Source organism: Mustela erminea, chromosome 2 (genome assembly GCF_009829155.1).
Source record: "Mustela erminea isolate mMusErm1 chromosome 2, mMusErm1.Pri, whole genome shotgun sequence".
In the NCBI taxonomy this organism is placed as follows: Eukaryota; Metazoa; Chordata; class Mammalia; order Carnivora; family Mustelidae; genus Mustela; species Mustela erminea.
Genome location: NC_045615.1, coordinates 142,232,355 through 142,245,576, shown reverse-complemented (window position 1 = coordinate 142,245,576; position 13,222 = coordinate 142,232,355). Strand labels below are relative to the sequence as shown.

Below are 13,222 nucleotides of genomic sequence, written 5' to 3'. Positions count from 1 at the left end.
TCTACCCTCTACATAGTGCAGAGATATTTCCAGATGTTCATGAACTAAGACCTGCTAAAGTCAGGGTCTGGAAGTTTCAATCTAGTAGGAATGGGAAAGTCCTTATTTATTTCTTCTCTTGTTGCAAGTATGCTGGGTGGTATGGAATTTATATTAAACTATTCTTAGCTCTAACACAGATGCTAACACATTTGTTGTGGCTGAAGGAAGGAGTCCAAAAAACACTGCAAGACTCAATAACCTGAGGCTAGGTACAGAAATGGCTCACTGTCATATAATGAGACATTACTCAGCGCAATAAAACTCTGAAATATCCTCTGAAGAAATGCTTGTTTCCTTATTACCTTGAAGATACTGGCTCTCTAACCAATCAAATACAAATACTAAATGTTGAGAAAATATTTATAAATATAAATAAGATTGCATAAAAACAAAGTCAGGGGTGCCTGGGTGGCTCTGTCAGTTAAGAGACAGATTCTTGGTTTCCACTCATGTCGCTATCACAGGGTCTTGAGACAGAGCCCCACGTCCGGCTCTGTGCTTAGCGCAGAGTCTTTTCTCTCCCTCTCCCTGTGCCCCTCCCCTGCTTTTCTGTTCACTCAAATGCTCTTTCTTTCTAAAATAAATACATAATTTTTTAAAAAGATTTTATTTATTTATTTGACAGAGAGAGACACAGTGAGAGAGGGAACCCGGGCAGCAGAATGGGACAGGAAGAAGCAGGCTTCCTGTGAGCAGAGAGCCCAATGCGGGGCTCAATCCCAGGACTCTGGTATCATGATCTGAGCTGAGAACAGACGATTAACGACTGAGCCAGTCAAGCGCCCGTAAATACCTAAATCTTAAAAAAATTTTTAGTCATATGTATATGTATACATACATATTTATACATATAATTTTGATATAAAATTATCCCAGCAAAGCAGCTTTACGATGTCATTATTTCACTAACTAAAAATGAAGATGTGACTGCATCTGAGAACAATTCTTGTTCTCTTATAAAAAATCAAAATTGCACCCAAAAGTATCTGTGCTTGTTGAATCTATTTTTGTAATAGTGGCATCATGAAATTTATGCATTCTTAAGAACGGAGATGGAACCCTGGGCGTGGAAAGAAGATGTGATGAATAGTTCCTGCTTTGATGTCAACCTGTTTGCCAATGCTAACTGTACAGGAGACCGCACCTGGAGTTGATCAACTGCACAAAAAGTGGGCTCTTGTATGCACCCATCTTATCAATTAAAAAAAGAACCACAGGGTGCCTGGGTGGCTCAGTGGGTTGGAGCCTCTGCCTTCAGCTCGGGTCATGATCTCAGGGGTCCTGGGATCGAGTCCCGCATCAGGCTCTCTGCTCAGCGGGGAGCCTGCTTCCTCCTCTCTCTGCCTGCCTCTCTGCCTACTTGTGATCTGTCTCTGTCAAAGAAATAAATAAAATTTTAAAATATATAAATAAATAAATAAATAAATAAAAAGAACCACAGAGGCTAGGTTTTCACCTTTCATCTTTGCACCTCTACAGAGAAACATCAGGAACCAAGGCTAATTCTAAACTTCCTCACTGTCTTTGAGAATTTGTTCTATTTTGTGTTGATTTTACTTACTAAAATTAAGAGATGAGGTATCATGTGCTGAAAACTTACGTTATCCCCCATGCTACTTCTCCATCTATCACACTGTAAAGACAATTTCCTGAAAATATGTGCTGCATGTTTTTTGCTCACTTACTCAGTTTCACATAATCACTGTAGTCTTTGCCAGACCCTAAGAGCCAGGACTCTAAGTACATTGGTGTTTTCTTCCCATTATCCTAACTGTGGTTGGGTAGAGTAGTAATGGCAATTTTCTTTATTATAACAATGAAAACTATAAGCACACTCCTGCAACTTCAATTCATAAACAGTGACAATTCAGGTCAAAAGGGCAAGTTTCTTCAGAAAGCTGGATACAGCAGTTGCAAAAAGAAGACTTAGAGAAAAACATCTTGTAGATGGAACTATAATACATAACCCTGTCCCCAAAAGAAATAACCAGAAGGAAAGCTTATCTGGCTACTGATTGAACTAGTGGGTAGTATTTCTATCACCAACATGAGTTATGAGCATACCAAACAAGTGTACAATTAGCAAAATGTACAACTAACACAGAAGAAGATATCATGGGGAAAGGGAGAATCCCACAGGTAAAATATTTGTGCTGAATCAAAGTAGACAGAGATATGGAAGAAAATGAGAAGTATTGGGGTTATTAGCAAAGTTTTGGGAAGCAACATGGAGAAAAAAATACTTGAATTACCTAACTCAACTCCTGTGCATGTCAGATGGCGGGACTGTAAGCAGCCCTACATTTCTCAGGACTCACTCCTGGCTTTGCCCACTGGCTTCCCAGAAGAAGCAATTGTAAACTCTAAGGCAACACAGATCCAAACTGTGACTCAAAGACTTTGGTCATCTTGCCTTCTGGGAGCCTTCATTGAAAGTGGCAATATTATCATCTACTTCTATAGCTAGGTTTGTGCTGGCTGTTCGTTTTTTTTTTTTTAATCCCTTTTCCCCTTAATGTGTAACTGTTATAGTTAAGAAAACATGTGAACACTATCAAGAAAGTGAAAAGAAACTCACAGAATATGAGAAAACATGTGCAAATCCTGGACCTGATATGTGATTAATATCTAGAATATATAAAGAATTCCTACAACTCAACACCAAAAAAAAGGGAAACCACCCAATTCAAAATTGGGCAAAGGGGAGAGGATTCCGGGAGTTAAGCAGAATAGGAAGGACCAGGAATCTGTCTACCCCTCCAGAAAACAGCTCACTGGCAGAGCCTGTCTGATGCAATTATTTTGCAACTCTGGAGTCTGTTGAAGACTTGCGGCTCCCGGGGGTAAATGTGAACTACAAAATATAGTTAATTTGGGTCAATTTTAGATCTTAGCACAGTAGGACCTACCTATCCTCCACCCCCAGCCAGTGAGTTGCAGGCAACTGTGCCTGCATGTGTTCCTAGAGCAGCCTGCACAACTGGGCGCTAGGGTGGGCAAAAAAGCCTCTTTCCAATAAATATTGAGATCTGTGCTCTGATTAATGATTGCTGCTTCTGACCACAGAAATGCAGACAAAGAGGCTGGCAGCCACTGTTGTGGCACCTCCCCCTAGTGCTGCAAGCCTCTCACGGGCTTGACTGAAGTGACTTCGAGGGGATTTAAAGGGCCAGTGTCTCCACGCCTCCCCAACTTCACTTTTCACTTGTCCCCTTCTCAAGAGCTAGACACTAAAGACTAAGACATTTAAAAACAACTGTGAGTTACTCCACACAATCCCAGGGCAGTAGCTCTTTCTGACCACAGGTCTGTCCCCATGCTTTAACAAAATCACCACTTTGAGGCGCCTGGGTGGCTCAGCCAGCTGCCTTTGGCGCAGGTCATGATCCCAGGGTCCAGGGATTGAGCCCAGGCATCCCATCAGGCTCCCCGCTCAGCGGGAAGCCGGCTTTTCCCTCTCCCACTCCTCCTGCTTGTGTTCCCTTTCTCGCTGTATCTCTCACTGTTAAATAAATAAAATCTAAATAAAATAAAATAACCATTTTGCAAGAAAAACAAAACAAAACAACACATACACGGGAAAACTAGAAATGATCACACATGCCCAGGGAAAGACTCAGAAAAGACCTTCAAGCTAATCCTCAGCACAGACACGGCCTACAACAATTTAAAAAATAATAATAATAATAATAACAAAAAAGAGTAAACACACTAGGTAAAGGAGATACTCTGATTTCCAGAATTGCCACATTATTAGATTAAAATGTCCAGTGTTCAAACAAACAAACAAAAATCACAAGTTATACAAAGGAACAGAAAAGCATGACATGTTCAAGGAAAAAACCAAATCAACAGACTGTCCCTGAAAAAAGACCTAATGGCAGACATATTAGACAAAGACAGTAAAGCAAGTGTCTTAGAGATGCTATAAGAACTACAGGCAGATGTGGAAAGAGTCAAGAAAATGATATGTTAAGAAAATGGAAATATTGGGGCACCTGGGTGGCTTAGTGGGATGGGCCTCTGCCTTCTGCTCAGGTCATGATCCCAGAATCCTGGGATCGAGCCCCACATCGGGCTCTCTGCTCAGCAGGGAGCCTGCTTCCCCCTCTCTCTCTGCCTGCCTCTCTACCTACTTGTGATCTCTGTCTGTCAAAAAAATAAAATAAAATCTTTAAAAAAAAAAGAAAAGAAAATGGAAATATTAAAGAAAGAAAATCTAAAAAGCAAAACAAATTCTAAGCTAAAAAGTACAATAACAGAATTGAAAAGTCACTAAGGTGTATTCAAAGACAGTTGTGAGGAAGCAGAAGAAAGAATCAGTGGATTTGAAAATAGGACAACAGAAATTATTGTTGCTGAGAAACAGGAAAAAAGAGAGCTGAAAGGAAAGCAAACAAAGCTTAAGGGATGTGTGTGTATGTGACCACGGAAGAGAAGAACATATGCATCATGTGAGCCCCAGAAGAAGGAAACAGAAATAAGCAGGAAGGGGCACCTGGGTGACTCAGTCATTGGGCATTTGTCTATGGCTCAGGTCATGATCCTGGGGTCTTGGGAGGAAGCCCCACATCAGGCTGCCTCCTCAGTGGGAAGCCTACTTCTCCCTCTCCCACTCTCACTGCTTGTGTTCCCTCTCTCTCTGTGTCTCTCTCTGCCAAATAAATAAATAAAATCTTAAGGGGGAAAGAAAAAGAAATGAACAGAAAGAATATTTGAATAATGGCTAAAACTTCCCAAATTCGATAAAAGATGAATATAAACACTCAAGAATTTCAATGAATTCCAAGTACTTTGAACCCAAAGAGACCCACACCAAGACACATTATAATGAGACTTTCAAAAGATAAAGAGAAAGAGAAAATCTATAAAACAGCAAGAGAAGGGAATCACCACATACAAGGGAACCTCAATAAGAAAACCAGATATCTCAACAGAAACTTTGGAGGCAAGAAGACAGTGGACTAATATATTCAAAGCGCTAAAAGAAAAAAACTGTCAACTAAGAATTCTATATCTGGCAAATGTGTCCTTCAAAGGTGAGGGAGAAATTAAGACATTTCCAGATAAGAAAAAGTTGAGTGAGTTTGTGACTAGACACGGTCTGCAAGAAATGCTCAAGGGAATCCTACAGGTGAAATGAAAAGACATTACACATAACACAAAGCTGTATGGAAAAATAAAGATCTTGATAAAAATTAATATATGGGCAATTACAAAAGCTAGTATATAAATTGTAACAATGATTTGTACCTGTGTTCTTTGTTTTCCACATGATTTAAGCAACTAATACGTTTAAAGAATAAATATAATATTAACGTGAGAGTTGTTATTACTGTAACTTTGGTATGACTCCCAATCTTGTTTTTTACATAGCTTAGGAGACTAATGCATTTAAAAGGATTATTAGTTCGCACTGCATGGTATCTGCCCATAGCAGCTCATTCCTGCTGGGTGTTCAAAGGACAGCGCAATAGAAACTCAGTATCTGGCATCGTTGGTTTTCTTGGCTTCATGCATGTTAAACCTGGTATTTTTATTGAAACAGTATTCTTAACGGTTTTTCATACTGCTCAGCTTGAGATAATTTTCAAGAGGAAGTAATGCTTCTCCTTTTCTAGGGTGTTTGAAATTGAGAATCAGACAGATCCACACTCAGACCCTAAACAGGGCCCTGAAGTAAAGACATTGGATCCCAAAGATTACAGGTGGGGAGTTGTAAAGTATGTCCGTATTCAAATGGAGATGCAAGAAACCCAGCTGAAAGAACTCTGGAGTGACAGTGACAACTGTGGATTGATCAAGTTCTTTTTAAAAGGGATGTTTTGAAGATTATGATTCTAACTTTGGAGGAACTATGGTGATGAGCAGTGACTGGCAGTGGAAGTAATCACATGTAAAAACTCCATAAATAAAAATTTATTGGCTTTAAAAAAAAAGAGAGAGGATTATTAGTTTATGATTTGGGGCACACAATGTATAAAGATGTAATTTTGTGAAAACAACTAAAAGGGGTGGAAACAGAGCTGTAAAAAAAAGTTTGGGGATGTTATTAAAGTTAAGATATAAAATCATGTTAGTGTATTATAACTTTAGAATATTAAATGTAATCCTAATAGTAATCACAAAGAAAGTAGCTATAGAGAAATGAGAAAGGAATTTAAACATTTTACAACCAAAAAAATCAACTAAACACAAAAGAAGACAGTAATATAGGAAATGAGGGACAAAAAAGCTATAGGACATATAGAAAACAAATAGCAAAATGATAGAAGTCCCTCCTTATCAGTAATTACTTTAAATATAATTGGATTAAACTCCCTAATAAAAGACAGAGATTGGCACAGTGGGTAAAAACACATGACCCAACTATAAGCTGTCTGCAAAAGACTCACTTGAGCTCCAAAGACGCAAAGGTTAAAAGTGAAGAATGGAAGAAATATTCCATACAAAAAGTAACAAAAAGAGAGCAATGGTGGCTATACCAGTATTAAACAAAAGAGACTTTAAAAAATTTTTTTAAAGATTCTTTTTTTTTTTTCTTTTTTAATTTGAGAGAGAGAGAAAGCATGAGAAGGGGGAGGTTCAGAGGGAGTAGACTCCCCACTGGGCAGGGAGCCCGATGCAGACCCAGGACTCCATGATCTTGATCTGAACAGAAAGCAGTCACTTAACCAACCAACTGAGCCACCCAGGTGCCCCAGACTTTTAATTTAAAAATATTACAAGAGACAAAGGAGGACATTAAACATTAATAAAATGTTCAATACAGCAAGAAAATATAACAATTATAAACACATATCTAATGACAGACCATCAAAATACGTAAAGCAAAAACTTCACATGGGACATTTTCCAGGACACGCCATATGCTGGGTGACAAATTTAGTCTCAATAGATTAAAAAAGACAAATATCAGGGCACCTGATGGCTCAGTCAGTTAAGCATCTGCCTTCAGCTCAGATCATGATTGACATGATTCTGGGATCAAGTCCCACACCAGGCTCCCTGCTCTGGAGCCACTTCATTCTCTCAATCTCTCTCTCTCTCTCTCAAATAAATAAATAAATAAAATCTTTAGGGGGGGAAATAAAAAAGATGTCATACAAAGTACCTCCTCTGACCACAATGAGATGAAGTTAGAAATCAAGAACAAAAGTTAAACTGGAAAATTCACAAATTTGTGGAAATTAAACACTACACTTTTTAAACAACTGATGGATCAAAAAAGAAATCATAAGAAAAATTAGAAAATACTTAAAAGATAAATGAAAATATCTCTCAAAACTTATGGGGTATAGCAAAAGGTGCTAAGAGAAGTCTTCAGTTACAAACACTCACATTAAAAAACAAGAAAGAGCTCAAATCAACAATTTAACTTTACAGCTTAAGGAACTAGAAAAAGAACAAACTAAACCCATAAGGTAGAATTAATTTCTACCATAAGGTAGAAATTAAAACTCAGAGCAAAGGTAAATGCAATGGAGAACAGAAAATTTGAAAAAAAAAAAAACAAAAAAACAATGAAGTCAAAATTTGGTTCTTTGAAAAGATGAATAAAGTTTGACAAACTTTTAGCTAAATAAACTAAGAAGAAAAGAAAAGTCTCAAAACTACTAAAATCAGAAATGCAAGTGGGGACATTACTACTGCTTCCACAGAAATGAAAAGGATTAAGCAAGCACTATGAACTGTATGCCAGAAAATTCAATAACCTACATAAAATGGGCAAATTCCTTAAAACACAAAACCTACCAAGATTAAATCATGAGTAAAGAGAAAATCTGAAGAGACCTACAAGAAGTAAGGAAATAGAATCAGTAATCAAAAATCTCCCAACAAAGAAGAGTCCTGGACCTGAGAGCTTCACTGGTGAATTCTACCAAACAGGTAAAGAATACCAATCCTGGGGCGCCTGGGTGGCTCAGTTGTTAAGCATCTGCCTTCGGCTCAGGTCATGATCACAGGGTCCTGGGATCGAGCCCAACATCGGGCTCCCAGCTCCACAGGAAGCCTGCTTCTCCCTCTCCCAATCCCCCTGCTTGTGTTCTGTCTCTCGCTATGTCTCTGTCAAATAAATAAATAAACTCTTTAAAAAAAAAAGAATACCAATCCTTCTCAAACTTTTCAAAACAACTGAAGAGGAAGAAACACTTCATAACGCATTCTATGAGGCAGCATAACCCTGATACCAAAGCCAGACAAAGACATTAAAAGAAAACTACAGACTAACCCTTAGAATCACTGACGCAAAAATCTTCACCAAAATACTAGCAAACAGAATTCACCAGCATATTAAAGGGATTATGCACCTGACTAGGTAGAATTTATCCCTGAATTGATAGGGTGATCCAACATACAAAAAATTATCAATGTAATATGTCCTATCAATAAAATAAAGAGAATATACCACATAATTATCTCAATTGATACAGGAAAAAAAATCTTAACAAAAGACCACTAATAGTGCTTGACAACTCCTCAGCTGGCTTCCTCCATGAAGGTGAGGGAAAGGAGGCAAGAATTCCTGTTTTGATTTTAGAACTCCGAATTTAGAGTGATGAGCCTTTACTCAGAAAAATAAAGTGGTGTTTTTATTTCATTTAAAAAAAAAAAGGGGGGGGTGCGCCTTGGTGTCTCAGTGGGTTAAGCCGCTGCCTTCGGCTCAGGTCATGATCCCAGGGTCCTGGGATGGAGCCCCGCATCTGGCTCTCTGCTCAGCTGGGAGCCTGCTTCCTCCTCTCTCTCTCTGCCTGCCTCTCTGCCTACTTATGATTTTTCTCTGTCAAATAAATAAATAAAATTAAAAAAAAAAAAAAACCTCACAGCAAACATCATACTCAATTGCAAAAGACTGAAAGCCCTTCCTCTAAAACCAGGAACAAGGCAAGATGTTTTCTTTCATACGTTTATTCAATAAAGTACTGGGAATTCTAGCCAGAGCAATTAGGCAAGAAAAAAAAATTAAAAATGACCAAATTGGAAAGGAAGAAGTACAATTATCTCTGTTTACTGATGATATATATGGATCTTGTATGTTGAAAACCCCTAAGACTCCCTGCACACACACAAGAAAAGGTGTTCAAATACAGCAAAGTAGTAGGATACAAAGTCAACACACAAAAATCAGTTGTATTTCTACACATAAACAATAAACCATGTAAAAAGGAAATGATAAAAACAAATCCATTTACAATCACATCAAGAATTATAAAATACTTAGGAGGTGACTGGGTGGCTCAGTCGGTTAAGCATCTGCCTTTCGCTCAGGTCATGATCCCAGGGTCCTGGGATGGAGCCCCGCATCAGTTCCCTGCTCAGTGGGGAGTATGGGAAGTCTACTTCTCCCTTTCCCCTTGCCCCTACGCCTGCTCATGCTCATGCTCTCTCTCTCTCTAAAAAAAAAAAGAATATTTAGGAAATAACTTAACCAAAGAGATGAAAGACTTCTACAATTAAAACTACAGAAGATTAAAACTACAGAGATGGTGCCTGGCTGGCTCAGTCAGTAGACCACGTGACTCTTGATCTCGGAGTCATGAGTTCGAGCCCACGCTGAGCACAGACATTACTTAAAATAAACAAACAAATAAAAATAAAACTACAAAGTATTACTTAAAGAAATTAAATAAGATATAAATAAATGGAAGTACATCACATATTCATGGGTTGGAAGACTTGATATTATTAAAATATCAATACTCTCCAAAGTAATTTACAGATTCAGTACACTCCCCATTAAAATCCCAATGGCGTTTTTAGGCAGAAATTTAAAAACTCATCCTAAAATTCTCATGGATTTTCTGGGGGCCAGAATAATCAAAACCATCTTGAAAAAGAAGAACAAAACTGGAGGACTCACACTTCCTAATTTCTAAACTTACTATAGAGCTACAGTAAGCAAAACAGTATAGTATTGGCATAAAGACTGACCTAGAAACTAATAACATAGAACAGAAAGCCCAGAAATAAACCCTGCATATATGGTCAAATGATTTTGGCAAGGGTGCTAAGACCATTCAATGGGGGAAAAACAGTCTTTTCAACAAATGGTGCTGGGAAAACTTAATATTCACATGCAAAAGAAAGAAACTGGGGGCACCTGAGTGGCTCAGTGGGTTAAAGCCTCTGCCTTAGGTTCAGGTCATGATCTCAGGGTCCTGGGATCAAGCCCCACATCAGGCTCTCTGCTCAGCTGGGAGCCTGCATCCCCCCACTCTCCGTCTGCCTCTCTGCCTACTTGTGATCTCTCTGTCAAGTAAATAAATAAAATCTTAAAAAAAAAAAAAAAAAGGAAAGAAATTGGATCCTTAGTTAACACCATATACAAAAATTAACTCAAAATGGGTCAAGGACCAAAAGTTTTAGGATGTAAGACATAAAACAATAAAAGTCTTAAAAGAAAACACTGGACAAAAGCTTCACAACACTGAATTTGGCAACAATTTCAACACCAAAAGCACAGGTAACAAAAGAGAAAATAGACAAATTGGATTTCACAAAAATCCTCAAATTTTATACATCAAAAGACAATATTCATAGAATAAAAAAACAACCACAGAATGGAAGAAAATACTGTCAAAGCATATATGGGATAATGGAACAATACCTAGAATATACAGAGAAATTCTAAAACTCAACCACAAAAAAGCAAACAACCTAAATAAAAAACAGACAAAGGACTCAGACATTTCTCCAAAAAAGATAGAGGAATAGCCCATGAGCACATTAAAAGATGCTCAACATCACTAATCATTAGAAAAAAGGAAATCAAAACCACAATTAGATATCACCTCACACCTGTTAGGATGATTATTATCAAAAAACAAGCAAGCAAACAACAACAATAAAACCAATCCCCAAAAGAAAAGTGTTGGCAAAGATGTGCAGAAATTGGAAACCTATGCACTGTTGGTAGAATGTAAAATGGTATAGCCACTGTAGAAAACAGTACGGTGGCCCCTTGAAAAATTAAGAATGGAATTACCGTATGACCCAACAATTCCACTTCTAGGTCTACACCCAAAAGAACTACAAACAGGGTCTTGAAGAGCTATTTATTTGTACACCCATGTATACAGCAGCATTATTTACAATAGCTAAAATATGGAGGCAACCCAAGCGTTGATTGACAGATGAATGGAGAAACAAAAGGTGATATATACATTCAATGTAATCGTTATTCCCCTGCTTTTCAAAAGTTTATGACGTGCCACTTCCCTTTAACAAAAGACTCATACTAGAACCTGTTTTTGCTAACTGAAAGAAAGCTGAAAAGGATTTTTGATTTTACCAAAAAAAGACAAAAAGTAAAAGCAGGACTCAGCGTTTGTTTTGTAGAGACCCACGACAGAGGCAGCGCAGGGCCCAAGCTGCGAGCATCACTGCCCAGCTCCTTCCCCAGGCACCACACCCAGCATCTTGGCATCACGCAACCAGAGCTCTGAACTGTGCCTGTGAGCATCGGAGCTTTATCGCGATTTACTGTGTGCTTCACTGACAACAGGTGTTATAGGCATCCGTAAAACCCAAGAGGTTATTTTGGAGGTCTGAGAATGCTCAAAATATGTTTCATGGAAATTAATCGTAACTGCCTCTTCATTTTATGCCATTTCAGCTTACAGAGGGCTTCATGAAAGCACTCTACTTTCGGACAGCAGGAGAAACCCTTATTACCTATTATAACAAGTAATACCGAGTGAGGATGTAAGAAAGCAGAACCCTTGTGCCATTGCTGGTGGGATTTTAAAATGGTATGGTCATTATGGAGAACCGTATGGCACCTCCTCAAAAAGTTAAACCATAGGATTCAAGCAATTGTACTCCTAGGTATATGTCCAGAAAAATAGAAAGCCACAGCAATGTCCATAGCAGTATTATTCATAATCCAAATGTCTATCAACAGATGAATGAATTTTTTTTAAAAGATTTTATTTATTTATTTGACAGAGAGAGATCACAAGTAGGCAGAGAGGCAGGCAGAGAGAGAGAGAGGGAAGCAGGCTCCCCGCCGAGCAGAGAACCCGATGCGGGACTCGATCCCAGGACCCTGAGATCATGACCTGAGCCGAAGGCAGCGGCCCAACCCACTGAGCCACCCAGGCGCCCCCAGATGAATGAATTTTTTAAGGTGTGCTATATATATATACAATGTCATTTTATTCAGCCATAAAAAGGAATAAATGTCTGATATATGCTATAACATGGGTGAAACTTTAAAATATTACACCAAGTACAGTAAATCAGCCACAAAAGGACAAATACTCTGTGCCTCCATGAATAATAAGATTTATTCATGGAGGCACAAATACTCTGTGTCTCCATGAATAAAATGCTCCAAAGCATTTTGCCTATGTACGATAGGCAAAATCATGAGTAGAATCCAGGTTACCACAGGATGGGGGGAAGGGTAGGAATGAGGAGTCACTGTTTGATAGGCACAGAGTTTCTGTTTGGGATAATGAAAACGTTCTGGAAGTGAACAGTGGAGATGGCTGTACGACATTTTAAGTGAACTTAATACCAACGAACTATATACTTAAACTGGTTAGAATGGAGGGACACCTCGATGGCTCAGTCAGTTAAGCATGTGACTCTTGATTTCAGCTCAGGCCGGTCATGATCTTGGGGCTGTGAGACTGGTCACCTGGTGTCAGATCTGCACTCAGTAGCGCATCTGCTTCTCTCCCTCTCCCTCTGCACCTCCCCCTGCGCTCAGAGCACACACTATTTCTCTTTCTCTAAAATGAATAAATAAATCTTTTTTTAAAAAGGTTAAAACGGTAAATTTTATGTTATATATATTTCACTATAATAAATATGTTTTTAACCATTTGAGGAGAAAAAAACAAAAATATTGGAAATTCCAATATGATAATCACACACTAACGTGACCTGTTAGCACTACGTCCCAACAGAACTGCCTTTCCTCTCTTCTTCCTTCCTTCTTTCCTCTCTTCCTTAGGGTTTTCCTTCCTTCTTAGCTCTATACCAAAGAGCTAAACATTCTGAGGAAGAGAGATGCATGAGGGAATTCTAATGAGAATTTCATTTTAATAAAAAGCTAAATCGCATCACAGCAGGGACTGGCAGAATGAGGTAATCTAGAGCAGGGATGATAAACAACCAGCAGGCAGAACCGAAGACCCAGAAGGTACTTCTATCTTCAGTAAAAGGGAAA

At 38.5% G+C, this 13,222-nt stretch overlaps 1 protein-coding gene and 1 non-coding gene across 4 annotated transcripts in view; one reads left to right on the top strand and one right to left on the bottom strand.

Moving 5' to 3' along the window:
- Nucleotides 1-13,222, bottom strand: part of CRACD (capping protein inhibiting regulator of actin dynamics) — a 268,869-nt gene that overhangs the window by 243,675 nt on the left and 11,972 nt on the right. The window lies entirely within an intron of this gene.
- On the top strand, nucleotides 5,455-5,592 carry LOC116585456. Its single transcript, XR_004283643.1, has one exon. It is a non-coding gene; the product is annotated as a small nucleolar RNA SNORA8 (small nucleolar RNA).